Source organism: Capsicum annuum, chromosome 4 (genome assembly GCF_002878395.1).
Source record: "Capsicum annuum cultivar UCD-10X-F1 chromosome 4, UCD10Xv1.1, whole genome shotgun sequence".
Lineage (NCBI taxonomy): Eukaryota > Viridiplantae > Streptophyta > Magnoliopsida > Solanales > Solanaceae > Capsicum > Capsicum annuum.
Genome location: NC_061114.1, coordinates 41,314,654 through 41,332,650, shown reverse-complemented (window position 1 = coordinate 41,332,650; position 17,997 = coordinate 41,314,654).

Here is a 17,997-nt window from a genome sequence, read left to right as displayed (position 1 = left end):
AATAGACATGGATCCCTTCTCCAATTGATCAAATTGATCATACCTCTAATCTCTCAAACTATACAACATAAATATTTCAAAGAAGTCCATGAAACACTAAGTCCAAGTCATTGCAATAGACTCAAAGGCCTACAACTAGAAAGCAACCTCCACCAATCCCTAGTTTCATCCATTAACTGATAAGTAGTATAAGAAATTCCATGAGACTCAAGGGACCCGAGACTTTATAACTTCTCACGACAACCAAATAATAACTCATAGGAATCTTCACTAATAGCACCACTAAATTTGGATGAACCTCAGTGAATAAAATGCTCAAATATCTTTTTCTTATCATAAGAAAAATCTTCACTAATAGCTCTACTAAATTTGGGCAAACCCAAGAGAATAAACCTCTCAAATATCTTTTGCTAATTAGAAGAAATAGATATACAGAAAGAAACCAAAGGAGTAGTAAATTTATTAGGCAAATAGTCCACACATGGAGGTACAATAGAGATGGTTGTACCCTAGAAGCAGGAGTGACATAAGTAGATTTAATGACTTAAAAATTTGATGAAATATGTGAAATATGTTTTTTGTATGATTTAACTATTTTAACCCTCTCCATAGTTGCATTTTTGTATTTTTGGGGTGTGGGTGTAATTGGAATGGTTCCTAATGTATTTTGGTGCCTTTTGTGTAGCATTATGGTTTTTGGTTGCTTCAAGAGCTTTATAATGGACTTATGTGGTTATCTTTTTATCCATGTGATGGACAACTAAAAGGACTGTGAATGTAGATCCGAAGCATAGATTTTAGGGTGTTAAAATATTTGGTTTGGTTTTATGAATTTTAAATCTCATTTTGACCCTTGGTTTAAAAAAATTATGATTTTGGGATTCGGGGGTCAGCTTTCTGAAAATGATATATTTTCAAAAATCCAACATTTCCATTGAGTATGAAACATCAAATATAGTGTGGTTACATCATTCATTTGCTTAAATTTGATTTTGAATGAATCGCAAGGCGGAAACTTGGAAAAATTCCAAGTTTTGGGTGATATCTGGTATGGGCCGCGATCGTACCTCTTGTGTAGAGGGTAGGGTGATCACATAGAGGGAGTTTTTCAATTTCAAAATCTTCTCTTGTAATCCTTTGTGAGATTTCACACTTGGTTGAGCGATAGCAAGACCTAATGACTTGGAAAGGGTATTAAAAGGCCCCTTAGGTCACGTTTTAGCTCATTTTTCACCTTGCCTCTTGATTGATAACCCTAAAATAATGTGAGAATTTTAAAGTGAAGTTTTTGGGTTCTTGTAAAGATAGATTAATGTTTGTTTCATGATTTTATTATGGATTTCAGTTGAGATTTCATCCTTTTATTATTCTAATTCTTGATTTATTATTGAAAACTCCAAAAACCTTATTACTTGATTTATCCCCAAATTTCACTCCTTTTCACTTAGTTAATGTTTCTAATCCTATAATTACAATAGTTTCCTCAATTAAACCTTCAAAATAACTTTGATTCTTTGATTTAAAATAGATTCCAAAGATTTCACTTGGTAGAGTCTAAAAATAGTTTTTTTTATTTGGACCTCATTTTTAACTCAATTTTAATTGTTTATTCAATTATAGATTTTGAAAGGTATGGAAAACATGTTTTTGAAGTAAAGTTCTAAGTTTTTCCTTTTCTTTTTGAAACCCATTTAGGGGTCTATTTTGACCCCGAACATAAAATATGCAATATGGGTATCGTTGGCCTTGTTTTAATGCATAGATTCTATATGTCTTGGTTTTAGTTAATTTTGGGATCATTAGTAAGAAGTAATTCATTATGGATTAAGTGTTGTAGATCAAATATTAACATTTAAGATAGGTTATAGCTTAACACGTTAGAGTAAGTTGGTAATTAATTTGTATATTGAAATACATGTTTAGGGTGGGGACTAATCATGAAATATTTATACCTATATGTTGTTCTTGTATGGGTACCTGAATATGGTATAATTATTGAATGTAATATATCATGTGATATGTGTGATAATGCATAGTCTTATGTGTGTTGATAGCCTAGAATACATGTGAATAATTATATTATATTGATTAGAAATGCATATTATGTTATCTTTGTTAAATTACATTATATTCATACTTTATAGTAATACGAATTATGTGGAGAATTAATGGATAGTAGAAATAGTGAGTGGATATTGGCTTATGTGGTTGTGGAATTATAACATTGTGGTTGGTTGTGGAAATACATCATGTGGATTGGTTGTAAAAATACATATTTTGAATAATTTTGAACATTGTATCATCATTCTCATGACATCATATGTATTATGTCGCTTTTTTATTTTATAACTTTATAAATATTTGCTGTCATGTATGTGTACTTGATATAAGTCTTACGTTATGTATGTTCTTGGAAAACACATGAAATACTAAAAAGATTGGAAAATCGGAAAAACTAGATATTGGTATTTGATATTGGATAGAAGAGTCATGAATATTGGTGGTATATGGGTTGATAAACCCTCCATGGGTCCTACATTTGGAGGCTTGCTCTATGGGTGTATACAGAGGTTGTGTGTCAACCTTGAAATTGTGAGTCAAACTCATGCATCATCATCATCATCCGCATCATCATTGTCATCAACATCATCATCTTATACATTATATTTGCTTTATTGTGTTAATGCTATAATTAGATTTCTATATTGACTTATTATATGTCTGCTTGATCCATATCGTGTTATTTATACTTGACCATCATGTATATACATGTTCTCTATTTATATTTTTATATGATATAATGTATACTTGTGTTATACTTGTTGTATTTTTATTTTATTTATGATATATTAAAACTGTTAGTGCAACCGTTACGGGCTGCCACTGTAGGACATTTTTTGATTGTAGGTGACATGCCCTTAGTGTGTATTTTGTGTACTTTATTTTTGAAACACCCTAGTTTTTAGAATTTTGAAAATTTCCTTGATTTTTATTTTTTGGACAAGATACGACTTATGGGAGCGAATCCTCTACTTGGGTACGAGTGGTATCGTCCAGTCATATGCTAACCAGTGTTAGTTGGTGGGATAGATGTACTTACTAGAATGGGTACATTGGGGTGGTACAAGTCGTATAGTTGGGTATGGGTTTTTTAGTTACTTCTTTTAATCTTAGACTTTGTAACATAAGTTGGATTTGAGTACACCTAGACTCATATGGTGGTCAATATTCAAGTCTCCTGGGATTTTATTCTGCTGGGTGTACCATTTATGGATACTAGTTGTACATTTGTATACAACTTGGGTTTGGGTGTATCGTACCTTGGACAGTGTTAGGTCCAAAGGGGGAATTGTAGGATACATAATATGGGTACCACTCGTCTAGGATGGGTATGACTCATAAGGGTCAGTCGTACCCTATGACGGGAATTAAATACAGTTTAAGTGAGGGCATCTGGACATTTTTCCCACTTATTCTAAAAAGGCCCACAACTTATATTCCTATTGGGAGGTGATTTGCCTGACTATTTTATCCTTAAACATTTGGAAAATACACTTAAATCCTCTCTAGAGTTCTTAGGCAAAGGAAGCTAGGGTTTCATCTTGAGGAGCAAATTGGGACTTGTCTTGGTGATTTCACTCCATCATCATCTTCATTTAAGGCATGTTCTCTTCCCTCATTGTTAGTTCCAACTAAAATCATAGTTTTATACAATGTTTTCATGATTTGAATATTGTATGATTTAGGGTTTTCAAATATGATTTGGGGTTTTTGATTATAAATGCTTGGTTATGGTTTTCCCATGTTTCAATTATACTTTTATATGCATTAATCATAGTTTTGTATAATTTGTTGCATGGGAATAGTTATTTAGTAATGGACTTTGGTTTTGGAAATACTAAACCCCCAATATGTTTGATAATAAGCCTATCAGAATGCTTCCACTCTAATAATGGTTTATCAATGGAACTTATGGATCGTTTAAACTTGTTAATGGAACCCAAAATTATATGAATGGTTTAAATGGTTTTAAATGGATTGAAAAGGCCTTGGTAGCCATGGTTTTGTTTTTACTGGAAATCATGTGGGGTACAGGGAAATCCCATAAGATTGGCTAATGACAATACTTGCAAGTTATAGTCTGTATGATGATACCACTACTAATAGCCTTGGTTAATAATAATGGAATAATGGTTTGGGTGGAAAATAGTTTTAATTAGGCTTAAAGTAGGGGTATGTGTAGCAAGGTCGTGTGAGGTGGAGGTCCTGGGAGATCAAAACTAGAAACTCATATTTCCTAAAGTTGAGGTCCTAGTAACCATGTACATGATGTCATACTTTATGTTATAAGGGATGTACTAGTCATCCCAGGTTATTTTCTATGGTCATGCGGCTTCACATACTAAGGCCCTTTCTGCAGGGGGAGTTGAACCTATACAGCCTGTGGAAGGTTTTAGGATAACAAAGCTACACAACCCAAGTAAAGGTTTTAATGGCATTCTAAACCCAATTCCCTTTCCCAACATGGTTATATATATATATGGTTTTTGTGGACATGGATGGTTTTACTTAGTCTTATAATTGGTATTTTTTCCTTATCTTGAGTTCATACTAGCGTTCACCCCTACCCCATCTTTAGGTGGCTGTATCCCCACGGGATGTAGGAATCGACCATTCTACTTCTCTTGCTTAGCATTCAGAGATTCGTGGGTCAGCTTTGGATTGAAGTAGTAAGCTTTCATCTATTCAGAAAGATCTATTTCATAGATGTTATTTCATAGTCTAGATTATTTATAGATATTGGTTTTGGCTATAGTTTGGGGCATGTCTCCCAACCAGATATTTGTATTTTTTTAGTTAGAGGCTTTTGTGGAACTACTATAGCTTAGTATTGGCAGGATTGGTATTGGTGTTAGTCTTAGCATTGGTATTGGTATTGGGGCTAGTAACGGTTGATGATATTGTTGGTTGTTTCATCCTATATTATTTGGGATTATTTAATTAATAATGGAACTTATTTAGTTATGATAGGATTTATGGGTTTTGCTTGCTTGGTATTAATAGATGGTTGGTATAGGATAGTTGGACTTAGTTGGGTAAGTCACAGTTGTGATCCTATATAGAGTCTGTAATCAGTATAGTTACGCTCTCTTGATATAGGTTCAAAATTCAGCCAAATCAGGGCAGGCGGTTGGAGGTTGGGTTGGGCAACAAGGTTGGTCTCCGGTCCCATTCAAACTTGGGATGCCCATTACGATAAGGCCACAGGTCGGGTCGGGTCAAGATGGTATCAGATATTTAGGTTCATGGTTAATTGGGAGTCCATAAAGTTCTGTCTAGTAGAGTCTTTTTTAGGGGTGTATAGCACACCACACTCATAAGAGAGAGGCTATAGGGAATTTAGGAATATTTCACTTTCTTGGTATTCCATTTCGTGTTTGGAGTCTAAGTCCTGGAATTCTTATCTAATCCTTGGTTGTTCACTTTTCAGATGATGCCTTGATGATTTAGAGCATAATGAACTTCTTCTGTCCCATCTGGGGATGATATTGATATAGTATGTCCTATACCTATAATTCATATTGGTTCTCAGGGTCCTATCCTTGATTATTCTATATTTCTTTCAATTGCTACCAGTCCTCCTCAGGGTAAGGTGACTAATGCAGATTTCACCAATCTATTCATACTATTGCTCAGCTGATTGTTGCTCAGGCTGAGTGGGATGCATCCGGTGGGTTGTTTGCTGAGGACACAAGGGTTGGCCAATTAATGTAACTAAAACCTCCTACTTTTATTGGTGTGAAGGTGGAAGAGGATCCTCAGGATTTCTTAGATGAAATTAAAAAAGATATTCAAGGTGATGTAGACCACTAATATAGAAGCTGTAAACTTTATAGCTTTTCAGCTAAAGATTGTTAAGTACTAATGGTACGAAAAGTGGGATAGGGGTAGATATGATATGGAGGATTTATCCTTATAGGATGCTTTTTCTAATGCTATTCTAGATTGTTTCTTTTCTTAAGAGCTGAGAAAAGTAAAGATGGAGGAGTTTGTGAATCTCAAATAAAATAAGATGTCTGTTAAGGAATATGCCTTGAAGTTTCATCTGTTGTCAAGGTATGCTCTTGATTTGGTGGCTGACATGAGGGCGGGAATGAGAAAGTTCACTTCTGGGCTATCTTGGTACTTGATCCTTGAAAGAAAGACCATTTTTTGATCAAGGATATGGATATTTAGAGTTTAGTTGTCCACCTGCAGCCAGTGAATAATGAAAAGAGAAAATAGGTGGAGTTTAGGGAAAGGATGGGTAAAAGGAGCGGGTTTTCTAATCAGAGTAGTGCTCAGCATCGGGGTGGTCAAGATGGAGGTAAATGACTAAAGAAGAAGTGGGGGAGTTCTAGTTCCTTCTCCATGGCTAGCGCTTCTTACCCAAGGCAGTCTTTTGATAGACGTTCTCAAGGTGGTGATAATTTCTGGGCATAAGGTGCCCAATCTTAAGTGAGTGGGTGTCAGTTGGTTTCTTCATGCCCTCCTTGCCTATTTTTTGGTCGTCTTTATTGGGGCTATTGTGATGAAGGCCGGGACAAGTGTTTTAAATATGGCCAACCAGGCCATATGCTCAAGAATTGTTTGGTTGGTAAGCGAGCTTTGGGAGCGGCCAAAGCTCTGGTTGTTTCATCTTCTGCTCCTGTGCCTAGTGGTGCAGCTTTGGTGTCTGCTTCTTCTTCTGGTACCAGTATTGGTCAGAATGGGTTGTATGCTCATGTATCTCAGCTCAAATCTGAGGCATCACTTGATGTCTTTACTAGGACGTTACAAGTTTTTTCTTGTGAAGTGTATTTTATTCTTGATCTAGGGCCCACTCTTTCCTATGTGATCCCATATATGGTTGTATGTTTTGGTTTTGATCTGGAGGTCATTTCAAATTCTTTTTATTTTTTTATCTATGTAGGTGACTCAGTTATTGGTAAAAGAGTCCATAGGGGTGAGTGGTATCTTTTGGTCGTATGCAGACTTTGGTGGGTTTGTTTGAACTTGATATAGTGGATTTTGAAGTTATTCTTGGGATGGATTGGTTACACTCTTGTTATGCATCCTTGGATTGTTGGACCCTTACGGTTATCTTTAGGTTCCCGGGTGAACTGGTTATAGAGTGGGATGGTAGTTCCTAGCTCCTATGGGGAGGTTTATTTCTTATCTTAGAGCTCATAGGTTAATTTCTAAAGGTGGTATTTATCACTTAGTCGGGGTTACAGATTATAAATAAGAGGGTCCTTCTTTTCATTAAGTTCCAGTGGTAAATAAGTTTCCTGAGGTCTTTCTGGATGATATTCCTGGTGTTCCTATGGATAGGGAAATAGAGTTTAGTATTGATCTAGTTCTGGAAACTCATCCAATATCTATTAGTCCTTATAGAATGGCTCCGGCTGAGTTGAGGGAACTCAAGGAGCAACTTAAGGATCTTCTGGATAATGTGGTTTATTCATCCTAGTGTATCCCCGTGGGGTATGCCGGTGTTATTTGTTCCCAAGAAGAATGGTTCCCTTTGGATGTGCATTGATTATCAATAGTTAAATAAGGCAATGATCAAGAACAAGTATCCTCTTCCAAGGATAGATGACTTATTTTATCAGTTGCAAGGTGCCAAGTTCTTCTCTGAGTTTGATCTTTGATCTAGGTATCATCAAGTTAAGATTACAGAGGAGGATAACCCCAAGACATATTTTCGTAATCGGTATGGGCACAAATTCTTGGTGATGTCATAACATGACCCGTCCTAGGGCCTTGTCGTAATGGCAGTCCCAAGTTCGACCAGGACCAGATTCCACCCCCATTACCCAACCCAATCTCCAGCCGCCTACCCTGAGTTTAAAAAATTTTGAGCACGTCACAAGATAGTGTAATAGCTCTTATAAAAACTCTGGGTTAATATCAAAACCATGACCAACTCAACAGAGTCCAACCATCCTAAACCAATAGTCCAACCATACCAAACCAATACCGAAATAAGGGCCATAAACCAGGCGATAACCAAGGATGTTCCAAAACATAATAGAATTAATCCCAAAATAAACTATGAAGGAATAGTGGGAAATTATGTCCAATGATGCCAACGTAAATACCAATGCCAATGCCAAGGCTGGCACCAATCTTGATTCCGCCTATTCCAACCCTTTAAAGTACCACAAAGCCTCTAACAAAAAAAGTAATGAAATCAGGTTAGGACATGCCCCTAACCATAGCGAAAACTAATATCCAAAATAGAATTGATGTGTCTAGAAATATCCATAACATGAAATGGAGCATTTCAAAAGGATGGAAGCTCACCACTTCAGTCCAAATTTTGATCTCCGAGTCAATCACTATGTAGGAGGAGTAGAATGGCTAATTCCAACATAGCGTGGGTATACAGTTGCTAGTATATGAGGTTAGTGAGTAAATGCTAGCATGATATCAGGGTAAGGTTAAAATAATTCCATTTATAAAACTAAGTAAAACCATCCATATGCACACAACCATACATACGATGTTGGGAAAAGGGATCGAGTTTAGCATGCCTTTAAATCCTTTACCTGGGTTGTGTAGCTTTTCAATCCTAAACCACCCATGGGCTATATGGGTTCAGCTCCCTTTGATGAAAAGGCCCAGTGCGTGTAGCCACACGATCAGGGAAGAAAACCTTGGGATAACCAGTACATCCCCCAAATATAGTGTAACATCAAGCACACAGTCACCAAGACCAACCTCATATCAGTAAATATGAGTTTCCAATTTTGGTCCCCCAGGGACCTCCACCTTCCACGACTTACTAAACCTACCTCCATTATTGCCTAATTAAAAACCAATTTCAAAATAACTAAACCATTATCCATTTATTGACCAAGGCCATTAATATCGGTATTGTCATACCAACTCTTACTTACAAGTATTATCCATACAATCAAATATACACTTAAGGGGACTTTCAAGTGACCTTCCATTTACCATATTAGACCACTTACGGGTTTCCATGTGCCCCTCAAGCATAACCATTAACCATTTACCATTCCAAACCATTTAAACCATGCATAATTCCTTTGCCAATTTTTAAAACAAGCAAAAGTTTCATTAAAACTAGTCAATGCAATGAACATATCTTTATAAGCATTTTCTCATGTGGCTTTAACTGTCTAGAGGGGTAGGCTATGACCTTACTATTCTGCATGAGGACACAACCTAAACCCACTATTGATGCATCACAATAGACTACAAAACCGTCTAAACCATCTGGAATAGCTAGAACTGAAGCGGAGGTGAGTCGTCTTCAACTCTTGAAAACTCTTCTTGCATGAATCTGACCACTGAAACTTAATCTTCTTATGAGTCAATCTGGACATGGGAGATGCAATAGAAGAAAATCCCTCAACAAACCGTCTGTAATAGCCAGCCAAACCCAAGAAACTCCTAATATCTGATGGAGATACGAGTCTGGGCCAGTTTTATACAACCTTCGTTTTCTGAGGATCTACTCTAATGCCATCACCAGAAACAATATGGCCAAGGAATGCTACTGATCTTAGCCAAAATTCACACTTGATGAACTTAGCGAATAACTGGTGATCCCTGAGAGTCTAAAGAAAAATCCTGAGATGGTCTGCATAATCACGCTCTGTGCGAGAATAGACCAAAATATCATCTATAAAGACTATGACAAACATATCTAAGTACTGCTTGAACACACGGTTCATCAAATCCATAAAAACTGTAGGGGCATTGGTAAGACCAAATGACATGACTAAAAATTCGAAGTGACCATACCAAGTACAAAAAGTTGTCTTCGGAATGTTACATTCTCTAACTCTGAGCTGATGATAGCTTGATCTGAGGTCTATCTTGGAGAAGTAACTGGTACCCTGAAGTTGGTCGAATAGATCATTAATCCTGGGAAGAGGATATCTATTCTTGACCGTGACCTTGTTGAGTTAACAGCAATCAATACACATCCTGAGAGAACCATCTTTCTTGCGCACGAATAATACTGGCGTACCCCATGGGGAAACGTTGGGTTTGATGAATCCCTTATCTAAGAGATCCTTCAACTGATCTTTCAGTTCCTTGAGTTCTGTTGGTGCCATTCTATATGCCAGAATAGAAATTGGTTGAGTATTCGAAAGAAGGTCTATGCCGAAGTCTATTTCCCTTTTAGGAGAAATGCCTGAAATATCTTTGGGAAAGACATCTGAGTATTCATTAACAATAGGGACTGTTTTGAGATTGGGATATTCAGAACTGGAATCTTTAACATACATGAGATGATACACACACCCCTTAGAAATCATTTTCCTTGCCCGAAGGTAGGAGACAAGTTGACCCCTAAATGCTGAAATGCTACCCTTTCACTCTAGGACGGGCTCATTCGGGAACTAAAACTGAACTATCCTATTTCTACAATCCACTGTGGCATAGAAGGAATGAAGCCAATCTATGCTGAGAATGACATCAAAATTAGTCATCTCTAACTCTACTAAATCTACTTATGTGGATTTCTGAGATATCATAATCGGGCAGTTCCTGTATACCTGCTGGGCTATGATGGTTTTACCCACTGGGGTAGAGACTGAGAAGGGCTCTGCTAGGACTTTGGGACTGATTTTGAAATTGCCTGTTATGTATGGAGTAACAAAAGACAAAGATGCACCTGGGTCCAGCAAAGCATAAACATGAATATGGAAAATTTGTAACGTACCAGTAATGAAATCAGGAGAATTTTTCTAGATCCTACCGGGATTGAAGAGCATAGAGTCTGTTTGGGCGTTGCCTACTGGTAGTACTGGAAATGGCACCCTGCTGGTTCGGGAGACTGGACTGAGCTGTAGAATGATTTTGCTGACCTTGAAGACTTGACTGCAGATACTCCCTAATCCTATGGCCTGGCTTTCCACAACCAAAACAGACATCACTACCGGCTTTACAAATGCCCTTGTGGTTCTTACCATAAGTCTAACAAAGGGGATTCATTCGGGCAGTGCTAACACTCACCTGAGATTTAGAGCCTGGCGCTTTGTCTCTATTGCCATCTCTGAACTTTGGCACTAGAGCGCTGGCAGTGGAAGGAGCTGGAATGGCTGACTTAGAGAAAAACTGTGAACGGTTTCTTCCATCTGACTTGGGGTAAGCAAAGTTGAAATTACCTGACCTTGCTCTCTTTTTCTGCCTCTCCCTAGTCTTAAACTTCTTCTCTTCTACTTGCTGGGAATAGGTCATGACTCTGGCTAAGGTCATATTACCGATCAGCATCGCAGAACTACACTCATTTACCATGCTATCACTAACCCCTGACACAAACTTGCTCATCTTACCTCTATTGTCTGCAACAACATGAGGAGCATACCTGGCTAGCTTAGTAAATCTGAGAGAATACTCCCTAATCGTCATATTACCCTGCCTGAGGTTGATGAACTCAAGAACTTTGGCTTCTCTCGGCTCTTGAGGAAAGAATCTGTCTAAGAAGGCCGTAATAAATTCCTCCCACTTGATAGGGCCTGAATCATCTAACCTCTCAGACTTCCACTAATTGTACCAATCATGAGAAACATCCTGTAATTGGTAGGCGGCTAACTCAGCACTCTCAATAGAAGTAACACCCATGATGTCAATGACCTTTTGGACTTGGTCAATGAATTCCTGAGGGTCCTCATTAGACTTAGACCCATGAAAGATGGAGGGTTCATCCGGGTGAAGTCTCGAACCCTAGCTACTTTGGGATTGTTTAATGGTTGGAAGGAATAACTGGTGGTTGTTCAGTCTGTGCAGTTATGGACTGAGCAAGTATGGTAAATGCGGCTCTAAACTCTGCATGGGAAACATGTTCGCCCAAAGGATTTTCGGGCTGAGGAGCTGTCTGGTTTCTTTTCTTTGGGGCCATGGTCTTAAATAAGAGAAGAATAGATTAGACTGAGAGTTTAACTTGTGATCATGCTTACTAGTATGACATGAATAATGAAGAAAGGGGACTGTTCCTAAAACATCTTATAGCATCCTGCACATAAATGTGGTACGCAACACACCCATGTACAAGACTCTACTAGATACGGCTTTCGGACTTCCTAGGAATCTATTGAACCTTAGGCTCTGATACCAAGTTTGTAACATCGCGATTCGCTAAACCAGAATGCTACAAGGTGCTCATGACCCTGAGGGACCACAAGCTAACCCATGACTGATATTTGTACCTGTATACTGCAAATCATGATATAATAATGCGGAATACATAAAACTAAAAGGCCATAAGGCTTAACTGAATAAAACCATGTAGGTGAAAATACCTAAAACAACTCAATCTGAAAGCTAAGTCTGAACGTAAATCTAAACATAAATCTGAAAGCCTCTAAGCTATCTGAATAAGGAGTTGAAGGAATATGTCTCCAACTAACTCCATACAACTGAACTGAAGAAATAAATAAATGAATCAAATTATATTGTCCTCAAATCAATGAGGACTCACTGTGTCTCTGCGACTGGAATGCCAACGCTATTGCTGGGCTGGAGCTCGTGTCTCGGAATCTATGGTGTAATAGTAAAAGAAAGCACCATAGTGCAAATGCTTAAGTACAACTGGAGTACTGAGTATACGAGGAAGGTAGGCTGAACATAAAGGGTTTCATGCATGAACAACACTAACTGACTAATATGAACGTGGGAGTATAAACACACATATATAGAAATTGGGACCGTGAATACGTGATAGCATAACTTGTAAGCTAATACATGGCTTACTGATAACTTTCATGACTGATACTGAAACATATAACATGGATAACTGTATCTGACAGTCTTGTATATACTGAAATCTAAAGAACACCCTGAGTTCTTTTACTGAGACTGATACTGAAACTGTGGGAAGTAGTGTTTAACTAACATGACCCATATATGCCGTTATGGCTAAGCTGGGGTCCAATCTCTACCCCGATTGAAGGGGTGTCAATACTGTGCCACGGGTAAGGAAAGCCAATGAGTAACCCTTATCTGGTGGGTACTTAATGAGAATGGTGGGAACCCTAAACTGATGGGTTAAGCCACCTCATCAGCCCTAATCTAATGGGTTAAGATGTCTCAACCTATGCTGGCTACATAGTTCTGGAACACAAGGATGACTACTAAGAATCACACCCTGAACTGGCGGGTGAGTTCCCATCCTTGGATTCACTCAGTGCTAACCTCTACTCCCATCTAGAGGGACTGGACATAAATAACTAACTGTGCATGACTTAATCTTACTGAATTCTGTTGACTGGTGGAATGTTACTGATATCTTACAACTGACTAAGATCATGAGGTTTTCCTAAGTCACATCACTGACTGAAGTCTATGGAATCATAGCTTGATTTCAGATATCATGAAACATGACAGGATCTACGCACAGAGCTACAGTTTTTGGGTACAAGTACCCCCAGGACTCGATGGAAGGGAACTAACACACATGACTGACTTGATCATAAGAGTAGAGTCCATAATTTATAATATCATAAGTAGGGATCTCATACTAAGCATGGTTATCAATAATGTATTGCATGGAAAGGATTTCATATCACATGGAATTACTTGCACAATCTTAATATCATGTTCATTGCATAATCATATTGGCAACACATACCAATAGCATGGAATTTCATGTGGACTGCATGGTTATCATACATCTTGTTCATAAGTAGGATTTGCAAGTAAACATAGCATAATCTCATAAGAATAGTTCATGAGTATTCCAACAACATTTACAAGGAACATTATCAACATAGAAGTCATTAGAACGTAAGGGTATATCATGAATCCTTCACTTAGTCACAATTTAGCTATTTTACATGATTTCTAGTTTCTTACGCATTTTATCAAACACCTTACATACACATCTTAAGAATAGGTGAAATAATCAAATTATACATCATGAACAACCAAATTTACATGTTTCCAACTAATATGATACCATGAAATTCAAAAAAACATATAAAGATTCCATCTTGGGAATCACCCAATATCAACAACATAATCATCAACACCCAACAATATAGAAATCATTCTTTATAATGAAAAAGAGGGTTTTTGAGCTTTATGGAAGAAAGGGATCCATAAATCAACTCACGCATACCTTAGAAGGAAGATTCTTGATGATTGACGAAGGAATTTCCTTGAAATTGGATCTTCAAGCTTAGTTACACAACCCTAGTTCTTTTTCTCTTTTAGTTCTCTTGGATGATGAGCTTTGAGATGATAATAGGGTTGGTATCGTTGGAAAGATAATTATATTCTATACAATTTGGTGGGTATAAATCAGCCAAAATACCACATTAAAATTGAGTTATACTCGTTCAAAGATGACCCTTGGAAAATCGAACACTAAAACTTGATGGATCCAAAAACTCTTAGCTTGTATTACCTTAAGTGACTCATATGAACATGCTTAATGAATCATAAGCTATCCTATCACAAGGATATTCATTGTAAATTATGTACTCAAGTATGAATCATAGGATAGGAGATTTCGTACGTAGGAATACTTATTCACTTCCTAGCTTAGAAACATGCGGGGTATTACAACAATTTAGTTGTTTACCTAGAAACAATGTCAGTTATAAAATAATCTCAGTTATGTCATGATCAGTAGTACTCTCAGTTAGTTATAAGACTCAAGAGAACTAAGTATATTCAATATTAGTCCTGTCTTATTAGGTATTCAGATAGGACCTCAGTAAACTCAATCAGCTAACAGAATTCAGTAGTATTCTACCAGTCAGTGAAACTCAGTAAAATCAGTAATAGTTTAGTCAAGCCTAGTATAAACTAGGAAATCAGTTCAGTGTCTATTCAGATGGGAGTAGGATTCAGCACTGAGTTAACCTAGGGATGAGATATCTTCCTGCCAGACTAGGTTTGATACATCTCGTAGGAGTTTTCATACCAGTAAGGCTTGACTAAAAAGCTTTTGGTCAGAGAGGGTTAACTCACAATTATCTTTACTCATGGAACGGTATTAATACCCTTCCGACTAAGGTTATAGGTTGGACCCTAATTTATTTAGAAAGAGGTATGTCGATTAGATGATTAACTCTCACAGTATCCTTTTTAGTTCCAGTCTCAATACAGAACTCAGTTCAGTTCTTAAGATTTAGGACTGCCAGATTTAGTCACTCAGTTCAATAAGGAACTCAGTATAGTTTGACAGGATCAAGACTATCAGATATAGTCACTCATTTATCAGCTACACAGTATTAGTAAACTTAGATATTAGTAAATCAGTAATTCAGAACTCAGAATCAAGTGTTATCATGATCTCAGTTACAGTATACGTATTCATACATGTACTCCCATTTAGTTATATTTATGTCACGCAGTCAGTATTGTTCATTCAAAGTACTAACTTATACTTTTCTCTTGTGGTATGATGTTTTATATCATAGGTTCAGACGCATGGGCTCTCGAGCACCCTAAGCAGTTTAGATCTTCAATAGTCAGAGTTAGTGGTGAGTCCTTATAGTTCGAGGACATGATTATTTTCTTCAATATTTTGGTTCATTAGTACAATTTTTAGTAGTTGGAGTTAGTTGGGGTCTTGTCTCTTCAGCTCCATGATTCAGCCAGTAGAGGCTTTTCAGACTAGACATTTTTCAGACAAATGTTTCAGTTTTTGTATTGTTATACAAAATTCAATTTTATTTATGTATTGAACCTTGTGGTAAGATTTTACTTAAATTTTGTATATTTGTAATATTACTATTCAGTTATTGCAGTAGGTACTAGTCATAGGTTAGCTTGTGGTCCTTCAAGATTATAAGCGTTGTGTAGCATTCGGGGTATAGACTTGGGGCATTACAAACTATATATCAGAGCCTAAGGTTCAACAGAATCCTAGTAAGTCTGAAATCCGCATCTAGTAGAATCTTATGCATGGGTGTATAGCATACCACATTTATGGACAAGAGGCTGCGAGGTATTTTAGAAAAGTTTCCCTTCTTTTAGTATTCATATCGTGCGAGTGAGCATGAGCTCTAGTTGAACTCCCTGTCTAATTAAAATTTCTCTTCTATTTATAAAATATGCCTCCAAAGAGGACTAAGGGAAGAGGAACGGAAGACCATCCAGAACCCCAGCCCGTCCAGCCAGATCCTCTGGACGAATATGTCTCCCACGCTGAGCTTAGAGTAGTTTTCACCATCCTAGTTCATTCTGTGGTAGCCTAGAATAAATGTCTAGCTGCTGTTTTGGCTAACCTAGTAGCCAATACAACTGCTGCAAGGATTCAAGATTTCACATAAATGAATCCTCCATCTTTTACTGGGTCTAAATGAGATAACGACCCTCATGATTATCTTGATCAGGTGCATAAAATTAAAGATATTATGGGAGTGAATGCCATTGAGAGCGTTGAGTTGGATGCATATCAGTTATAGGATATGGCACACTCATGGTTTAAATAGTGAAAAGCAGAAAGGGCCACAGATGTAGGGCCCATAGAATGGAAGGAGTTTGCTGTTGCTTTTCTGGATAGGTTCTTCCTGCTAGAGTTGAGGGAAGCAAAATTTTTGGAGTTTACAAATCTGAAGCAGGGCAACAAGATGACACAAGATTATTCTCTTAATTTTACCCAATTATCTAGATACACTCCTTATGTGGTAGCAGATAGCAAATCTAAGATGAGTAAGTATGTGTCTAGCGTGTCTAATAGTATAGTCAAAGAGTGTAAGAGCGCAGTGTTAATTAAGGATATTTACATATCCAGGCTCATGGTATATGCTCAGCAAATAGAGGAGGCTAAGAATAAAGAGAAGGAGAGGGAGGATAAGAAAGTGAGAACATGTAGTTTCAACTTTGCTCAACCTAAGTCAGAGGGTAGGAATCATTCTCAGTTCTGCCTGAAATACTCAGTCTATCTTTGTACTCTGCCAATGCTCCTATGCCAAAATTTAGAGACGGCAACAGGGATAGGGCGTTAGGCCCTAAACCCCAGGGTAGTGATAGTAGTGCCCAAACCAATCCCCTTGGTCATAAGTGTGGGAGAAACTACCAGGGTATCTGTAGAGCTAGCAGTGATGTGTATTTTGGATATGGCAAGCCAGGGTAAAGGGTTAGATAGTGTCCTTAGGTGGGTTCTCAGAGTCAACATAACTGTCCCCCAACTCAGTTCGTTTGCTTGAATAAGCAGGGTGTCATATCCAGTGCCAATAGTGGGCAGTGCCCAAATAAACTCAACGCTATTTAGTCCTGACAGGATCATAAGAATTCTCCTGATGTGGTCCTGTCCAGTTATGATATCTCTGAAAGTTACTTTAGCGAACTTAGTGATGATAGGCGAAATTACGCGCCTATATCAATATATTTTGCCCATATTTTAGCCTAGTTTCGAGAACTAATTATCTATTTCGTACACTTTTAGTCCTTTTTCCTGTAAATGAGCTAACAAATGTGATTAGGAAAGTTTCAGGTATAAATGATGCAAAATACAGCAATTTATGGCTTACTTGACGCAAAAGAAAGCTCACAAACGAGATGGAAAGGAGCTGGACGCATAAAGGACTAAATCTGCTGCATGGAAAATCTGTCCCGGGCTAAAACAGCATTTCTGAAGACTTTGGGACTTACAGACACAAAGCTGGATTTTTGCCATAATACATTAACCTAGTGCAATTAGGTTATGTGTTTCATCATTCTATTTGGATTATAATTTTGTAACCTTACCCTAGTACAATTGGGTCAAGGATTTCATTAGTATATTAGGATTTGGTTATTTATTTTATTAGTTGAGTAGGAGTAGGATAGGAGTATTATAAATACCCTATCATGTTAGAGATTTTAAAAAGGAGAGGAGAGGAGAGGAGACATTCTGACCATTCATTCATCTCCTTACAATTAAGACATCTTCCTACAACCCATTCTCAATTCTTCATTCTTCTACTCTTAAATTCCACAACAAGAGAATCGTTACTTGCTACGGAATCACTAAAACCACACGCCAAACACCTACTATTC